The sequence below is a fragment of the Acromyrmex echinatior genome, chromosome 10 (genome assembly GCF_024713525.1).
Source record: "Acromyrmex echinatior isolate Ae372 chromosome 10, ASM2471352v2, whole genome shotgun sequence".
Lineage (NCBI taxonomy): Eukaryota > Metazoa > Arthropoda > Insecta > Hymenoptera > Formicidae > Acromyrmex > Acromyrmex echinatior.
This window is the reverse complement of record NC_141861.1, coordinates 7,463,709-7,483,468: the sequence shown is the minus strand read 5'-3', so window position 1 is coordinate 7,483,468 and position 19,760 is coordinate 7,463,709. Positions and strand designations below refer to the sequence as shown.

Sequence of the window (19,760 nt, the reverse complement as noted above, 5' to 3'; positions counted from 1 at the left end):
CACTTATTATTATATCGCTGCGTTCCAGTCACGTACGCTAGAAACTTTTCTTCCGACGCGTCCATTGAAAAATTTATCATACGTTTTTGCGGCGTATTATACGCCTTAGGATGGACTACTTCTTTCTTGCCCTTTCTCTTCCTCTTCTCCTTCACTCCCTCTTTCCTTCTTTCTTTTTTGCAGCTAAAGGATCTAGGGTGAAAACGACAAGCGTTTCTGGGTCACCACTTTGGAAGTTTCGTGATACCATAAAATGAAGTCGGGTTCTCGTTGGTCGCCTCGTACTTTCGTGGGTCGTTAGACGCTACGGCTATGATTATTGCGACGCTGGATACACCGATTGTAGTACAAGTTCAAATCGCTAGGCAAGATACTTGATTTTTATGCAGCGATCTGGATGTAACTTGTCCCAGGGGTAACGTGAAAAGCAACAACTTTGTCCTCGTAAAATATTTATCCCGCAAAATAATTTCTCAATACAAATTGCTCAAAAATCATAATGACGATTCTTAACAATCAAAAGTTTAACTGAAAAAACATTTCTTCTCTTTTATCTCTTTTATACTGTTGATATTCATTCGCATTAATATTCACTAGATCTAGCAATAACAACACCTTTTTAAAATATTAATAGTTGCCCGACTTTTTATTCGCATTTCACGATGAATTCATTATTTTCTATATAAACGCGTCTCACGATGGATTCATTATTTTCTGTAGGCGCATTCAACGTCTCTCGCGTATATTTAAAGTAGCTGCCGAGAGCGAACAAGAGCGCAAAGTGTGGCGTGAGCCACGCAAATCGGTCATTTCTGTCGGTTGCACCTTAAAAGAAACGGTCGCATCAAAGACCGTAAGTAGGAGAAGAGGTGAAAACATGCCAAGGCAGAATCCACAAAGCAGGCTTCTTATTTCATTGAAATCCTGAATTGGCGTACTGCCTCGTACGACAGAATAAAAATAACTTTTAAACAGAACAGAATTTGATCGACATAGGCGAGGTACAAATTTTAAATCAATTTTATCTGGCAGCGTTTTAATTTCGTAATATACGACTGAGGCTAGCTGACGATGCAACTTGCCATCAGTTCGGCTAATGACCGTAGCCAGGTCGAGGGAATTTATCGTTCGTTTTACGTTTGCAGCACGATGTTTGTGTGCGCCGAAAAGACGAAAAAAGAAAGAGAAATGTTCCAAGTTATCCCTAGCGTTCAGCCTTCTTCGTCGGCCGGTTTGGACAACTTCCAGTCGAGCGATCGTAACTGTTCGTGAAAAACACTCGAAAGAGTATAGTTACGTAAGTGTCCTACTAACGTGCTATAAATTCGTTTTCTGCGAAATGTCGACTCAATTTTACAGTATGATCACTACCTTACAAAATGACGAATTTACGTGTAACAATTCCTGTGAGAACACTCGTAATGGAATTATAGAATTTATGAACAATAAAAGATTATACGATGAGCATTTAATATTTGTTTTAAATTAGATTTTGTATTATTTTTCATTTAATTTTATTTGCTTTGTAACAATGATTTCTTATGGTAATTACAAAAATGTCGACAAACTGGATTGATAACAAACAGACAAGAATAAAATGGATGAGTAAAAATGCACATGTTACATCGCATTTACATTAATTAAAAAGAATGAGCTGAATGGACTGGTATTTATACAGTATAGTTAAGCTTGATCCAACTAAAACGACTGCAGAAACGACGCACTAAAATAAATTGTACGACCTGCAGCGTAATTGCTTTACGCACCCACAGACACATCGTTACCGTCGATGATTATTCATTGTTTTATAAATAGTCAGCTCTCGGCATCGCGAGTTACGTCTGGTGCGGTTGCATTATTCAACAAGGCTCAGAAAAGAGTGACTGCAAAGTAAAAACGGAAATTGCGAACATACATACAGCGAGTACTTCCCGAATCTTGCAGACCAATTTGTCGTTTGTCGCATTTCATCTAAATTTAAACATCAACGACAAAAGAAAAATCCATCTGTTTTAGTATTGATGAGCTCTATATATATATATCTACATTTTCCACACGTACTTCTCGCGTTTCTTTGTGTTATATTAGTCTTTAGCAAGTAATTATTTTCAATAATTTTTCAGTTGTACATTTTTTGGTAATTAAATATTAAAAATATTTCATTTCTTAATAATTAAACTTAATACTTTAAAATACTTTACGCTAATAAAATTAATTTTGGATTATATATAAGATAAATGCAAATACGCGCTTTTTCCTATTTTTGCATTAAGTATATATAAGTCTCTAAGAGATTGAGAGAGAGAGAGAGAGAGAGAGAGAGAGAGAGAAAAGAAAATGTTTTGATGCGAGTCGATAAAATGATGGCTTTTACGGATCTCGATCAAATCGGAGATGTCGTGAAACTAATTCGTGTGCCCAAGAACGTACATTCAAAATCCATAGACGTCGATCCTGAATTTATAGCAAGGCATAAACTGATCTTCTGGCCACCTCTGAAATACGAGGGTTAGAATTTTCCTGCAAGAGCGAGCGGCCGATGGGGAAAAAATAAAGAAAAAAAGATTCTCGGAAAAATTGCGGTTTCAAAAGGAGATTAAGACCGTCTACCATTCATTACCTAAGACAGGACGAAGCCCTGCAGGTCGCAGCGAGGAACTCGCCTCACAATGTATAATTAATTATAAGGAAAACCACCTGGTAGTTTCCGTCCAACGCTAATACCTTACATGCGAGACTAAGTGCAATGGTCGAAGGGCGACCAGTTTCGAGGAGCATCGATATCACTTCTATGCGCGGTCTCGCGGGATTAATTGCACGCGCATTGCGACCAATTAAGCTCGCGTATGATCGACTAAATAATGCATTTTCTGCTGTAGAAGCGCAGCAAATACGGTTCGCCGGTTCGTGAAAGTGGCGTTGAACGGCTACGAGGCCACCTTTACCGTAATTCGTCGTTCCACCGTATTGGATTTATCGAGTCGAGAAAATTATTGCTGCTTGTTACAAAAAAAAGGGAGAAAAAGAACAAGAAAAAGAAAGAGAGAGAAAGAGAGAAAAGGGAGGAGGCGAGGGAGAGAAAGAAATGGGTCAGACTTCACTACCAGGTTGTAACAGTCGTGAGCTCTCACGACAATTATTGGAGTAAAGTCGTCAAATGGTTTTCGTCCGTTCGATCGGTCCCCACCATTGGTCCCGGAGGAGAGAAAAATCATTTACCCTACTTCTTCCTGGACACGAGACGGTAGACGATAGAAAAAGATGACGTTACTACCGGCGAAGCGTAATTGGTAGCATCTGTGACCTAGTCTTCTGCGAAATTGATTGAAGTCTTCAGCCAAAGAATCGCAGCTAATTGGAACGAGTAACAAACCTGTAGGGCAAAACGAATAGTTCTTCGTCTCGATTTATCTCTTTCGAGTGATACGCCACTTACTCGAAAAGCCGATTAACGTCACCATTGAGCCCTCGTAGGAACGTCGGCCGTGTTCAAGGCATTAAATCGTTTCTTTCGTGTCGCAATGAAAATCCGCTTTTGGATCTTCTGGCATCTTACAAGCGCAGTTAGGAGCAACGTCGCATCCGATATCCCGAAACACACACGTTGCAGTTAAACCGGGAGGATCGGGACATAACGCAATTATAAGTCACCGGTATTCAGCGGGGAATCGAGTTAATTCCACGAACTTTAGTTAACCGTACAGCATTCTCATCAGCTTATCGGTCGATTCCGCCGCGTTTACATTCGCGCGCTATTAAGTCTGGCTTTAAAGCACTTAATAGCGAGATGATCGGGAAATAATTCACGTCTATTATAAACTAGGCAGGAATACCTATATCCAAAAGCAAAATCCGTGAGATTTTCATAATCCGCCGATTGCATTTATCTGGCAACCAATGATTCGCGACCTAATGCAATGCAATAACGAGAAAGTTGCTACTAGCAAATCTTTCCTGCATCCCCTTGCTCTGCCTACCTCTTCTCTAGAACCTAATTTAATGTATTCTTCAATTATTCATTTCCTCAACAGCAGAAAGGGATTCTAGAGGTGGCAAACTCTACTATAGAGATGGACGGAGTGCTGGAGAGAGGTGCTTACAAGTCTGGTCGACGGTGATGGCGGCCACGATGGCGGCACGGCGGTGGCGGAGGGATGCCTATTAAATATGCCTCGGAAAATTGGATTTGAAATTCTTATTTTTCCACGGCGCATTTCCACCGTTCCCACCTTCCCTCTCCCTTTACCTCCTCACCCCTTCGCGTTATTTCCTTTATCCACGATTCTTCCGTCTCGCCCAATGGCTGCCCAGCCATCGTTTCCCGAATGATTCCGCTCGCAACAGAAAAATATACATTCTATCCCGAGGCTAAATACCAATGTCGCTATTGTTAGGAAAAAGCTCGAGTTGGCCTAATAGTCTTAAATTTTTACGTTATGTACCTGCTGCTGCTGTCACTGCTGGGGAAGCTTCACCTTCTTTTCTTTTCTTTCCTTGCTGTCTCTTTCTCTCTGCTTTGCACGTTCCTATTCCTTCCTCCGGGATAGAACGGGACCTGGAACGTTTTCAACATGTAATGGAATTCCCTCTGGGTACACGACGATGAGACATATCACATTTTGTAAAACGCAATAAAGATTCGCGAATAGGGCGCGGTAAAAGAAATTCAGTCTCGCGATGTTAAACATAATTTGCATAATTCTTTAATCAATCGAAAGTACGGTACGATTTATGGATATTCAATTAACATTATTTATTTAAAGTTCATTATTCACTCGAAATCCTTTCATAAGATACGACTCAACAATTTTTAAAACAGTAGAATATACATAGATGCTAGATATAAATAAATATAATTAATAAATTAAGTATTAAAACTCGATTGAGATAAATCAATACAATCAAATAATTCCTATTCGAGCCAACATAGGATGACAATGTGAAAATTGGTTTATTTAAATCAATTACAATCGCAGACGTTTCAATCCTGTCTTGGATCTTTATGAATGCTCTATAAATTGTTAACAGAATTCAGTCATTTAAGAATAGTAATGTAACAGAAATGTCATCGTACTAAATTTCACATTGTCATCCTGTGTTGGCTGGAATTATTTGATTGTATGCTATATATAGATATAAATATATGTATAAACATATAAAGTCATATAATTTCATTTAAAAAACGGCAATAACCTTGAAATCTTTGAAGCACTTCCATTCACAAAAAGTTATTACTAGCAGATATTGTGTATTGGTTCTTTTAATATTATACAACGTAAATAATTTCATATTTCTATTATAAAATAAGTAAAAATATTCCAGATAAATGAAGTTATTGTTCCACTCTATATAGGTATTATATCACATATTTCTATATATATTTTCATACACACAATATACACACGCGCGCACACAAGAAAATACATTTAAATGTGCATTGCTACAATCATGAATTTTCTATAATGGAATCGTACGGAATTCTGCAGGTACAATGTTTGAGATATTACGTGATTGCATTCGTCATCGTCATAATTAACAGTCGATAATGAAATCCTCTTAGCCTGCTGCATTCATAAACCTCCACATAATCATGTGGCAAGTCTCGGAAATTAATAGTAAGCGTCTGAATGACGTATCGAACGGTAGCTTATAATGCAACCAAATCACTGTCAAACTTCATAACTTTATTTGACGTGTATGCACACCTTTACACAACTGACGTTCTACGATTACGACAAGAGGTGCAAGAAGATTGAGACATAACTATGTCATGTAGCTTCTTGTTCAGCAAGTTTCCAAATCGACATGGGTGTTATACCAGCAAACGCGATGAGAAAAGATATTTTTATTTTCACAAAAATTGTTAAGTATTAATAATTTACTAACACAAATAATTGCAAGAATTGGTTCCATATTATACAATAATATTATATGAACAGAGTTATAAATTATTATATGTTTTAAACATAAAATATCATTGTCATGTTTGCTTTTATTAAGTCACAACTAATGCATATATCGATCAATAGTACGGGATTTATCGGTTTATTTTATTATGACATTCACGTGTGCATATTTAATGTATTTAAGTCTAATGTAATTAAATAAATAATCATTTTTGTTCCTATATAAATATCAATTATACAAATATCCCGCATATGTTGACATCGTCACGAGGATTGCCGAAGAGTACGGCCAATAAGAAGACATTCGCCTTAATGACAGTTATCAAAGTCATTTTAGGCGAAGTTACCCGGCTAACTATCGCGCAACCGACGTTTGTGATCGCGGTCAAACTCATAGCCTCTGTCGCCAACTTGTCATTAATTTGCGACCGAGGAAGGTTCGCACCGATAATTGGGAGACGTCGGCGCGTATCTTCTCGCTCGTGTTCTACCGAATGACCCGAGAACTGTCATATAACACAGACAGAGATGTGACAAAATTTCTTATCGGATGTTTCTTTCGAGGGCGAGAAACACTCTCAACGCGGAATGTCATTTGAATTACGATCCCTCCCTTACGACCGGCTTATGCAGACACGCGAGGACAAACGAGCGAACCCTGAGCGAATTTCTTTGCGCATTCCGAAACGAAATTCTCGTACCAACTGCCTCAACCTGGTATCTCTACTGCTCGTGTCTTCCTTTTGCCGTGCGTGAAAACGCAACCAGGCGTGAATTCATTAACGCTCGCTTGACATTCGCGCGAGATAAGAGAAGCTTCATCTTCTGCCTCGTTAATGGGGTTCTTTTGCCTAGTTGTTTCTCTCTGTCTCATTAACGAACTATCTTTTCCTTTTCATCAGCCAGAATTCACGTAATACGTAATTTCACGTCCCTTTCGCAAATTGAATGTTATTATTTCTCATGTATCTAATCTAATAATAGATTTAATGCATTTTAAATACAAATTCTACTCTCTATTTTTTCTTACAATATCCTTGTTTATTTCATATTATACATGTTTTATATTATACATTGAGAGAAAAATGTTTAGTATCGATCTGTACCTACAATTACATATTCATGTAATTATTCAGAAATTATGCGTTTGGATTATCTCCGTACCGAAATCCATTCTTAAAATGCTATTCTTAGAATTTGGCATTCTAAGAGTCGTATTCATAGTCGTGATTTAACCTGAGATCCAATTGGAGCTTGAGTCAATCTTGAAGTTTGAATCAATCTTTCATTTAAAAAACGCTCCTCAATTTATGATTTAATAAATCTGATTGATTCAAACCTAGCTCGCCTGAAATAAGGATTAATCGTGGATCGATCTACGACTATGAATATGAACCTAAGAATGGATTTGGCCACGGAGATAACCCACGAAACGCACAATTTCTGTACAGAAAGCCTGTGGAAGCCTCAAGACTATTATCATTATGGTTATTACTGCTATATTATTATAATACTGTTATAATAACTATTACAATTATAGTCATTTTAGGTTGCCAACTATATACATTTGTTAGAATTATATATACACATAGTTATTATTACTAATATTATAGCAGTAATAATATTATAGCAGTAATAAAATTATAATAATATATAATTATAATTACAAATTTTTCTGTCAGTGTATACTCAAAATATTTCTAATCTTTAATTTAAAAAAAAATATATATATATTTGACCTTGTTTTGTTCGCTTATTGCTCAAAAAAAGAGAATGTGTATTTTTTTATTTAAAAAAATCTTTATAATATACATATATTTATAAAATAATCTGTATGCAATAAAAATATTTGCAATAATTTGTTTATATCCTTCATTTCCATTATTTTCTTTTCTATATATTTCTAAACTATCGTTTCATTTTGCTTCGTAATCATTTACCGTCAAATTATATCTTGTATTGAGCGGAGCTATGGATGCGATTTAAAGTGTTAAGCCGTGAACTGGAACGGGGTGCAACAGCAGACTGAATAGAAATTTTAATTAAATAACACGACAAACAGGACCTGCGCGACGTTTAACGCCTGCGAAGCATAACATTACTCCCAAATTAACGGCCGTGTTACGTACATTTCACGAAGGTATTACTCAACTGTACGCGTCTGAAATTACGTTATGTCATTAAGGGGCGCTAATTGTTGCATTGCAACTTTGCGTGAGATTGTGATTTTGAATAAATGCAATAAATAAATTTGTAGAGATAAAACGAACGATATAGAAAAGAATCATAATGCGTGCCGATAAATTTCTTTCTATAATTATACACAAAGCAATATAATTTTTGAAAAGTGAAGATGTAAAAATTTTTTAGTTTTTTTATTTTAATTATTAAGATTTTTTATTGTATTATTATGGATTGTTATAAATGTATTGTTATAGATTCAATACAGTTACGAATTAAAACAGTTATATAATTAAGTATATTTATTTCATTAATAGTAATTAGTTCGTTAGTAATTTTATTATTACAATCTCTCATTTTCTCATATGTATATTAGTTAATCTTTTGTAAATTAAATATCTTTATACACATAAATTACCCATGTATATTACAATGTACATAAGTACAATGTATATAAATAATGTGCATGTGTGTAATATTTGTATAGTAAAGAAACTGCATTATTTTAATAATATTTCTTAAATTTGAATTATAACTAGTTCAAACAACAACGGAATACATCAACCAAAGACAATGTAGTGAAACTGTGCATAATGCAACGCTATTGCAGTAGCATGGCTGACGTATTACAGCCAAACTGTTCCAAGGCTTGTCAATTATTCTTCAAGCACATTTTCATCAAACGCAAGGACCGACAGACATAATGAAGTTTTAACTACTCCAGGATGTATACGCTATCATAATACATAAACTTCGTCGAAACATCAAATAGACAGAAGAATGATATAGTGTGATCATCTGATATATCGACATGGCGTAAACACCTTTCTTTCTCTTCTTTTTGAATTCTTTCCCTTCATCGCAAGAGAATGTGCGAATAGAGTTGGCTAAACGAAATCAAAGACATATCTATGTTGAAACAACATGCCAAGCGATTCCCGCAAAAATTGATAAACATCCACTGCAGACTGCGCGAACATCCGTGTCGCGATACTTTCGCCAGCGCGCGTTCTATTTTTTGTTTAACAAAACAAGGACCTGTGACAGTAGCGCGGAGCTAACGGAAAAAGTAACACCGAAGCTACCGAACGCATCGCCGATAACTGCAACGATAATGGCGGAATCAAAAAGAGGGTCAACTGCGGTTTTTGCGGGTTAACGCAAAATATCCATTGTTTCTTCGTTAGGCGACAGTACCGGCCTACCACCGACGCGACATTCTACGTATCTATCCGTGCAGCGCGGTGCACCGGGTCGATATCACGCTCCATTCAAAATCGGCTTGGTATCCTGGAATAATTGATGCCGGTCTAAATCCGGGCGACAACTCCGACATGACGAATCACCGCCTTGTTTTAGAGCTCATTTCTGATCTGCGATATTCTCTCGCGATTAAATATTCTCTACGGAATTGCGACGTTTCTATGCTTGATTTAATATTAATGAATTCGATTTAATTTTAATAAGCTTAACAGAATGCTTTAAAGAATATATCTTGAAAATTCTAAAGCATATGAAATTTCATCTTCCTCTCTATTATTTCCTCTTAGTAATTTGAGAAAAATGAAATAGTCGCGAAAAAGAAAATGACTTTGTTGTTATTTATATCGATTTGTTAGCAAATTATGTTGTATTATTGTCTGCACACTATCAGATTATCCATTACAAACTAAAAGCTTGCTATCCTATCTAACAGATAATAATCAACGCAACAAAAGTTTGTTGAAGAGGGAACAATTGGTTTGCCGCAAGCGAAATTTCTTTTTTAAGTCAAATATGAAAAAAATACAATATTAAATTATTATTTAAATTATTACATTGAAAAAGTATTATTTAAACGCATATTTCATAAAACGTTTTATTTAAAATTATATTAACACAAAAGAAAAATAATATCGTGGAATCCATATTTTTTTACATCTAGGAGTTCCTTAAATCGAAAAATATTCTTGGAATATCAAAATTATGATTAAACATTTAAAAAATATTAAAAATATATACAACATTTTGCTATATTTTTAAAAAAAGAAACTTCAAGGAAAAGCATGGCTCTAAAATCTCCCCTTGGATTCGTCAAATATTCAAGAAAGATAAAATGATACTTCATGTGCATCATGTATGAAACGGAATACATCCTTAATCAAAATTTCAGATGTGTACCCTGAACTAAACATGTCATCCAAATGCTAATACCGATTCAATGATGCAAGTTTCGAATTAAATATAAATCTTACGTTTTAAAGAAAGTCATTAAAATACCTGTCTAACGTGCTCTTTCTGAACCAGCAAGATGTACTATATTTAAATGAGAAGCTTGCAATGCACCTTTTGAGTTTGGATCAACCTCTCGAGTTCTCGATAAAAACTGTTTAGTTTAGGATATTCGTCTTAAATTTTAATAAAATTCGATATAAAAACAAAATTTAATAAATGGTAACAATCGCTTCTCTATAAAAAAATTAAACGCTGTGATATTGATGTGTTTAAAGCTTTAAGGATTAAGAAATCTGTTATACTAATTGTCATATCTTCAAAATCTTTGGAATGGAATCTAATTCTGAAAAGACAAAGAGTAATAATCAATGTTAAAAAGAGTAGCTCAAGTGTCAATTTTTAAGAAAGAGATTTTCTCTTTCTCTTTAGATTTCATACCAAACAGGTTTAAGGAGTACGGTTATCTTTTTTGAAAAACATGTTACTAATAAAAGTAGGACTAGTTATAAAGAAACAAATTGAAACAAATTGGAAGATGTATATAAATTTTAGAAATTTAGAAAAACGTATATTAACCGTAAATAAAAAATTATAGAAAAGAGGAACATAGATTCAGAATGAGTAATAATAAGGAATACGAGAAACGGTTGAGAATTTAATAGAAGAATTAAGCAGATATTACACGAGTGCTCGTAGGTATACACGTGTGGCCAACTTGCAGCAGTATAATAAACGATCGTATCCATCTTAGCGAAGGCATAGGGCGTGTAATTAAATTCGAGCAAACTCTTCCGCGCGGAATTGCTTTCCAGAAAGGAGCCAGCCGTCTTGACCGATGTACGTCTGTAAAACATTACGGATCGATAGAATAGCACGTGAGAATTTTACGGTTATAAGCTACGGCCAGCCAGTCTCGCGTAATGAATTCCACCCCGTGCATCTGCCGGCACTTCCTTGTGGACTTGGTACCTCGTGAATAACGTTACCGACACGAAATTACGATTTTCGTTGAAAGTGGGATAGGCACGATTTGAACTTTGTATCGGATAGAACTAATGCGCTTTCGCGCTGTTTACCTACGTTTTTCTAACGATAAATAGAAATTCGCAAAGACAAGAATCTTCGAAAAAGCTATCTCAACCGTTTTCTTCTTTCACGTTATCCCTTCGCTGTTTTAAAGTGCCTGTTTTCACATTTCACCGTATACGACGTTTCGCCCATTTAGCGTAGACTCACCCACGATTTTCCACCGCGACTAAATACAGAGATTGGTATCTTCATAATTACGGATGAGCAATCTCAAATAGCTTGCGCTTCGTTGTTCTAGAATTTTGCAAACGAGAACGGTTCGTTGCTCGACACTTTTTACAAAGTTAAATTACAAATGTACGTTTTAAATTTTGCTATCATGCTCACTTTTTCTATCATGCTCATATCATTATCGATATGACAAATTTTCTAGTCTTTAGATACATTAACTTTAGTTTGATTTTTGTTTGTGGAACCACGAGCGACTGGTTTGTTTTATTAAACATTACATTTACATTTACATAAAAACACATCAAATAAGTACGTCTTTACTCAAATCTGAGATGTGTACACTAAACAAAATATTTATCATCGTGGCTGGAACCGAGATAATGCAATATAAATTTTTCAATTATATATGATAAATCTTATTAATTCAAAAAGAGCACATCAGACAAATGCTATTCGGTTTTCTTTAAAATTGAAGATATATATTTAACAGCGAAATAAACACGTAAAATAACCAAGGAATAACAAGAATAAAGAAACTTAGTAAGAGAGCTGTGCAGCTTCCTTAAGTGTTTTTCTTCTTTAACAAAAATCTTAATCCCACGCTTTTCTTTCTATCCTGTGTGGTTTTTATTTATGAGAAATAGAACTCCGTCAACTCCATCTGGTGATAATGCCATGTATTGCTCGTGGGTAAGCGATTTCAATAGAGAGTTTTATTATTTATTATTTTAAATGTGTTTTTATTCACATATATTCTTGTTGCGTTAGTTAACTAGAATAACAATGATAGCAGACAAATATACTTTACTAAGAAACTGACAATTCTTTCGCTGCAGCAAAGATACAGTTTCAGTAAACAATTAGCTGCAGTGATAAAAATTTGTTTCTATATATGAGCTGAATACTGATACAAGTTATGGGGAACGACCCTCATTTAGAGGTGGCAGTTTTACGACGCTATAAAGATGGTAGCGTTAACACTAAGCTGGCTTGGTGCAGTAATTTTTTAGTTAAGAATGATTCTTGAATCTGTCTTTATGCGTAAATTACTAATTAGTTCTAAAATCTTTGATTTAGTCTATATAAATAAAAAATAAACAATTATATTAGAAGAATTCAATTGTAGATATAATTATCTTCGTCTATAAAAAAGAAATACAAATTTATAAAAACATGATAAGAGAAACATTCGCTACAATTAAAATTAAAATCAAAGAGATAAAATTGTAGGTAACAATTCAGAAGGTTTGAAGGTAATCAAATGATCAATCTAACGTTAATTTGAGAGAGATTTGGCTAAAGGTTAAAGTGTAATGTACTTGAAAATAATTACGAGTGAATTTACATTCAAGACAATAGCATAATTTCATTACAATTTGACATAGAAATCGAAAAATCATCTTTCATCGAACTTAATCAGTTGAACATAGACTAAATAATATTAAAAATTACATATAGAGTATGTAATATGCAAAAAGATTAGAGAAAAAATACATACGTCGTATATTGTAAAAAATATATCACATTTTTTTACGAATTAACAAAAGTTCTTAATAGCCTGATTTATAAAAGCATGGTCAAGTTATAATGCTCTCGATTAAACAGGTGCTCGTGCGGTTGCTAAATCCGCTTGGTAACTCGTCGATTTATTCGAGAGAATCGAAGTTGATGTGTTTTCTTCTCTTCCAGTAGATTTGCTTTTCTTCTATCTCCCTTTTCAAAGTCGAACGTCGCTTTTCCTCTTTTCCTGTGGCGGCGCGTTCCACCGGAGCGTTTCAAAAGAAGAATAAAAGTAGCGGAAAGGCCTGCGGAAAATTGGTTTCTTGGACGTAGAAGCAAATCCCGACAGAACGAAATGCTAGCAGTTTTTCGTTGGCAGACAAGGAAGGTCGTCCTCGAATATCGCGCCGTTCCTTCACGATGGCGTTTTTCTGGTTGGTTTGGACTTAAGAGAACGGATAGTGCTACGGTATATGTGTGCGTCATATTACATTATCTCGCGATTTCCACCGGTTGACAATTTGTCTCGGGACATTTAACCGCTCCGATTTGGGTGAATATCACGGAATTTTTCAGCTATGGTGTGTTGTATGTATGTATGTATGAGTATTAGGGAAAAGAGAAGAGAGAAACTTCTTTCTCTCCTCCCCTCTCTCTCTCTCTCTCCTTCCTTCTTTCTAGCATTATCGCATAAAAAATTCATATATACATAATTAAATATAAAAGTGTTTGATTTTTTAAATTCGTTGTTGCAAATATTCTTCTGCATAATATTTTAAGCTTAAAAAAAAATATATATATATATATGGTATATAATTATATAATCATGTAAAATTATTGATGTATTAAATTTGTACGTTATTATAAAATTTTTTGTGCAAATACTTGAAGACTTCATATAAAGATATCTGTAATGTATTTGAGAAAAGCCCTTTCTGGTGATAAAATTGATTTGACTCGCTGGTGCTTGTGTGAAATTGGACGTTATTGCTCGCTATTGCGGCATCAAAAGCGACTAGGGAAACCAAAAAAGACTACTCACATTTTACGATTAGATTCACGAAACATTTTGAGTTGCAAACGTAACGCAATCATACCGTGCACACACAGAGAGAGAGAAGATTAATCGTTTACCTTTTCACAACGAAAATTCCAAGCGTCGTGTACGAAGTTTCAAGCCAATCCCGCGGAATCCCAGGATTTTTGTGCAATTTTGAAGTTCTCTTTATATTTAACGCACGGTGAATATTTGTGCCGTGTGGCTTGATGCTATTCTCAGTGCCGTCGTTTTCTCCCCACCTCTCTTCACCCACCTTTTTCGGACGGATCCATCGTCGAAAAGTTGGATGCCGGCACCGCGAAACTTCGCAAATTTAAAGCGATCTCTGGCGCACCGGAAGCTTTTGAATTTTAATCCGCGTGCTTTCGTCGGGCCATGCTCCCACGGAAAAATGCTGATCGTTTTATGACGAGATTGTTGACGCGCGCGCCTCATGCACTAGTTGCACCAGTCGCTGGAATACCTTCGTGGCAATATCCTCCACGCGATATAGCATAATGTTATCCTAACACGAACATCGTGTACATTAGCGCAATGCTTCCATAATGAACTCAATAAAGAACTTTTTTTATACCGTATTAACCTCGTGACGACGGGAGTGGAATTAATTCATAATGAGTTACGGTCGAACATAGAGTGGCGTACTACATCCAGACCTTCAAAATCCCGGGCTTTTACGATGTCCATTATAAAAAAATTGAATTCTGTCAGCTTGACAATCCTTTCGATTTGTTGCGGCAGTTGCGTAAAAAAAAAAAAAAAAAATAGAAAAAAAGGGGATTTAACATCAAGTACGTCTATTTTAGGATTGAACGTGAAATTTTTTAAATTTTTCTCGAATGATGGCTTCAATAGGGGAGAATAAATGAATTAAAATGAATTTATTTTAGATGAGGATAACGACTAACGTCCCAATTTCTCGGCTTCCGCCATACATCGCTGGAACACTTTGAAAGGCTTATGTTGGTCGGAAGTTTTTTGTTGCTGGGATTTAGTGCACACTGCGATTGTGCAACCTCTTTCCGACTTCCCCTCTCTTTTCGCTGTTCACTTAATCCATCGATTCGTCCGATCCGCTCGGTGCCACGGCATCGAACGAAGGAAATGCACAGGCTTTCATTTTCCGGATTTCGCGTTATTACGCATCGTTGCTGATGTCGACGACAACGGACTATCTCGTCGATTTAGATCGATTCTGGCAAATTCATCTTTTTTTTTTTCTTTTTCTCTTATATATACCCTTTTACTGCTCGAGTAAAGCGGTGTAACAGTTTACAAAACTGATGTTTAATAATGTAATTTAATCTTAACAGGAATTCTCAGTGAACTTTCAACATTAATCTCAATAAAAAAGTGAAACTCTCTTAATGATCTCATTATTCAGGCATATTCCATGAAATGATATCAATTTTGCGGCTAAATTAAATTTGATATTATCAATATAATTGTAATTAATAACATACATGTTGGCGCGTGTTGTGTATATCATTAATAAATACTGTCAATATTCAATATATTCTACGATAAAATTTCTTTCCATGGCAACTTTATAAACTACGAGTTATACATGTTTTTGTATTGCAGAAGCAGTGCCACTTAAAAAAAAAGGCGGAGAGGAGAGAGGAAATAAAGTAAATGATTTTTTTCTTATTACAGAGTACCCCGTTCATCAATCTTGAAAGAGCTTCTTCGCGGACTCCGGGTTAACAAGCAGTGTACATATATACAGCGCTTGCATGCCGTACACATAAGCACAACAGACGAGAATCGACCTCAGTTATTGGTTCATTGATTTTTGCATCAGCTCGACGGCAGGCTCCGCGGGATTGCGAATATCGATACTCGATGACGGCCCTCCAGGCAAACAAAACCGATAATCCACCCTCGGAACGGCGATGCCTTTCGCTCACCGACTGCTTCTCTCCCTCTTCCCTGTCCTAGTCCACCTCGTTCGTCGCTTATTTTTGTTCTCTCTTCGTTCGAATACGTGCTCCGATGTACTCCGATACCTCGTTGCAGCGATATAAGAATATCACAAGACTACTACGGATTTATGCCCGGAAGAACAATAGCAAAGGAATCCCTGACAGTCGGCGGTAACAATAAATGACGACTTGTATGGCCAAAAGTCTGATGTTCGAAAAAGATTAATCAACAATCTCTCACTAGCGACTTGCATGTAATACGAACCGATATATAAATATGAAATCGTCGTGAATACATTTCTGTAAGTCACGTAATAAGATTTCTGAGTCAATTTAAGTTTCGATCTTATAATAAAAATAGTAAAATGTCAAATTAAGAAAAATAGTGAAATATTAAATAATAATTTGATCGATTTGAAGATTCTTTCGTAAAGTATATTCTGCTGCTAATATAGACAGCCATATTGCATTAATTATTCTATTTTTACGTATCACTCTATTTTGAGATATTTTAAGTCAAATCAGATTCAGTCACATCTCTCATACTTTTTGACGCTTTCTATTTTTACAAAAGGAACATATCAGCTTTTCAATTTCTGAAATAATTAACTAGCAATACTTTAGTGTGTAATATAAAATACTAAGTACATTTGTAGTGCATTAAGGAGATTCTCGCGTTTGATGAAATATAAGACAAGTCTATAATATACATGTAATACAAATGTTAATAATATCAATAATATCTAGAAAAAATTTCATTGACTTTTACCGTGTCATTTTATAGATATTTAATTCTAAATTTGTAGAACTTTACGTTACAAGTTGGAGGTATAACCTTATTCTGTAGTTTTTCTCTTTTAAATTGAGACACTTGCGTATAAAACAGCAATTTAAAAATCGTTATAATTATAAAGTAAATACTTAAGTTTCTTCTCGTAAAGTTTCATTCAAACTGACCGCACAGTTTACAAGAAATTTATATTCTTCTATGAAAAAAGTTAGAATATATCAAATGATCTTACAACTCTTATTTTGTCATTTTGAAAATATTTAGTAACATATAAAATTAACAATAATTATGTATAATGGCATAAGATATTGTTAGTAATCTTTTTATTCCATTATTTTAATTTACATATTATTATAAATAAACTGTCTATTGACTAGGAAGTAACGCGAGAATCTCCTTAAACAAATGAAAAGATATTAAGAGATATTTTATCCGTTGCTTAAATATAAAGTACAAATTATGATATTTCGAGCTTAGACAGTGACTCATTGTTCATAAAAGCTTCGTGACTTCTACGTCGCGGATCATGGGATAAGAGCAGTCGATATTCCAGCTCGTCTCTATCTCGACGTGCTGTTAACGAATACCAGGAGAAGCTCAACGGCACGTGGATTGCTTGACCGCAGAAGCGCAGATGATTCGGTCTGGTAGAGGCTACGATTGGTTTCCGGCGCTCAGCGCCTCCACCGGAAGTCACGCCAACCGCTGGCGGCACGCCACACAATGGCGTAACGTCTGCGTTCGTTCTCCATGACGGCTTGTGAAATGCCATCATCGTTGTGGAAAAGACAAAATACAGGGAGAAATGCAGACGATATAGCACACCAGAACGTATGAATGGATAACGGTAACATATTTAAGCTCATGGGAATGGTTGCATATTTAAGCTCATGAGAATGAAATTTTGGAATCCTTTCCCAAAACTCGATAGTTAAACATCCGCGCCCTTGCTGATATCAGATACGAACTGGATGAAATAAGGGACTTCGTCCTGCTAGCGTGATTCTGTATACAATCGGGAGCACTGAGTAGATTTAGGCGAGACCACCAAACGTTGCTGTCTGTACGCGCTCACAAATCTCAAATATAGTCGACGTTGCATAAGTTGTTTAATGATAAACCGCGGTCTTCATCAAATGATATCATTCGTTACTTTCTATTCATTTATTTTATGCATTATAAATGCTGAATTGATATTTAAATTAATATATCAATACTTAAAATTAAATAATTTCTTTCATTTTGAAGATAAAGAGGAATAAGATTATGTTTACTGAAAATTATATAAAGTTATAAAAAAACATGTGTTATAAACAACTATTCATAATAGAACTAGAGAAAATGTTTGGGATCCGTGAATTTAGGGTTAAGGGAATTTTAGGGCGACGGCTAAACTTGATCGACGTCGATTGTACAGACTTTTTTAATTTCAAATTTTATATATATATATATGTGTGTGTGTGTGTGTGTGTGTGTGTGTGTGTGTAAATGTCGATAATAGTGATATCTTTAATTAATTTCTTACATTATATTCTGTCTCACTTAAATGCATACATCTATTCTTATTTAACATATTGTAGCATCATCTCGTCAAAGATTGAGCATCTACTGCTAAACACAATTAGGATCATGGCACACAAAAAAAAAACTTAAGCAATAAAACGTAAGCAGTAAGCCAATCCATCATGTTGATTTCCTTACTGCTTATGTCTTGCCTTAAATTTTTTATGTAAATTTAAAGCTTTTATGAATCTTACTGCTCTATTTACCATTCTGAATTTTCGCTAAAGATACGTATATACACGTGAATTATGTTTAAACTAATAAATTTTTTTTTAAGCTTTTAATTTTAGTTCTACAAACTCAATATTATTCGTTCAAGAAATCCACTGGATAGTTTGTTATTCATATAAAATATAAAACTTTTATATCAAGAAAACTTTATACCTTAGGTGCTATACGAGCCAAAGTGAATTTTTAATTTTTGTTCAATTTTCTTGTGAAATCGATTTACACGGACTTTCTATTTATGCGTATTTTAATTTTGTAAAAAAAAAAAATGTAAGTCGTAAAGCCAGTTCAAAAATTTTAAGTATACTATAATCTATGATAATTCTATCGCGCTAGCATCCTTTTCAGAATTATGTAGAAACACTTCATAAAAAATACAAATTCTTTTATTTTAAGAAAAATATACATATAGATGTAAATCTGAGCAGGTTAAAATATGATCTGACCTCTTTATGAGCTTGACACTTGGCGGGTATTCTAACGGAGAAAATTTACCCCTGTGAAACTCAAATGTAGTCGTTTGCAAGCGTTGATTGATAACATAACAACCACCGAGCGCTCGCTTCGAAGTTGAGTTGTAGAGTTAGTAAGCCCTACGTGACGATATTAATGACGCGCTAATTGCCAATTGGCGCAGCTTGTTCGCGGTTGGTGTGGTCGACCCTTGTGCACCGACGAAAATATTAATATTATCGTTATAATTATTACGGAACTACACAATGTAACGATAGCAATGTACACCGGATGCGTTAACTGCGTTAACGATTAAAGTCATTCCGTGCATCGTGCAAATAAATTTGTAATTTCGATCCTACGGGGCATTTGCTAATTATGGGATCAAATTTTCATCGCAGCCGAACCGATGTGAATAGCGTGTAAAGCGAATACGTGTCGCGATTGAGTAAAACGCATAACAAACACGCGGCACCGGCCCGAATTCCAACCGCGATTGTACATTCCAACAAAGCACCTAATTGTACATTGACCACCACGATACGGCAAAATTACGGCCTTTACAGTCATTGTCGCTGAAGCGTTCTGTATATCTAGCGTCATACATCACGGCCGTTACATGCATATACAGAATATGTAACAATTATTTCCTCTCCGTGAACGCATCGTTGGCCGGCATA

General features: G+C 35.2%; 1 protein-coding gene across 9 annotated transcripts in view; it reads right to left on the bottom strand.

The window, feature by feature from the left end:
• The window catches only part of Lar (tyrosine-protein phosphatase Lar), a 468,166-nt gene that overhangs the window by 365,057 nt on the left and 83,349 nt on the right, over nt 1-19,760 (bottom strand). For 7 of the 9 annotated variants that reach the window (XM_087410654.1, XM_087410653.1, XM_087410661.1 and 4 more), the window contains one exon: nt 4,443-4,555. The exons of the other annotated variants lie outside the window; for them this stretch is intronic. The gene's annotated coding sequence lies outside the window, so the exon portion shown is untranslated. The remainder of the gene's footprint in view (nt 1-4,442; nt 4,556-19,760) is intronic. 9 annotated transcript variants of the gene reach the window in all.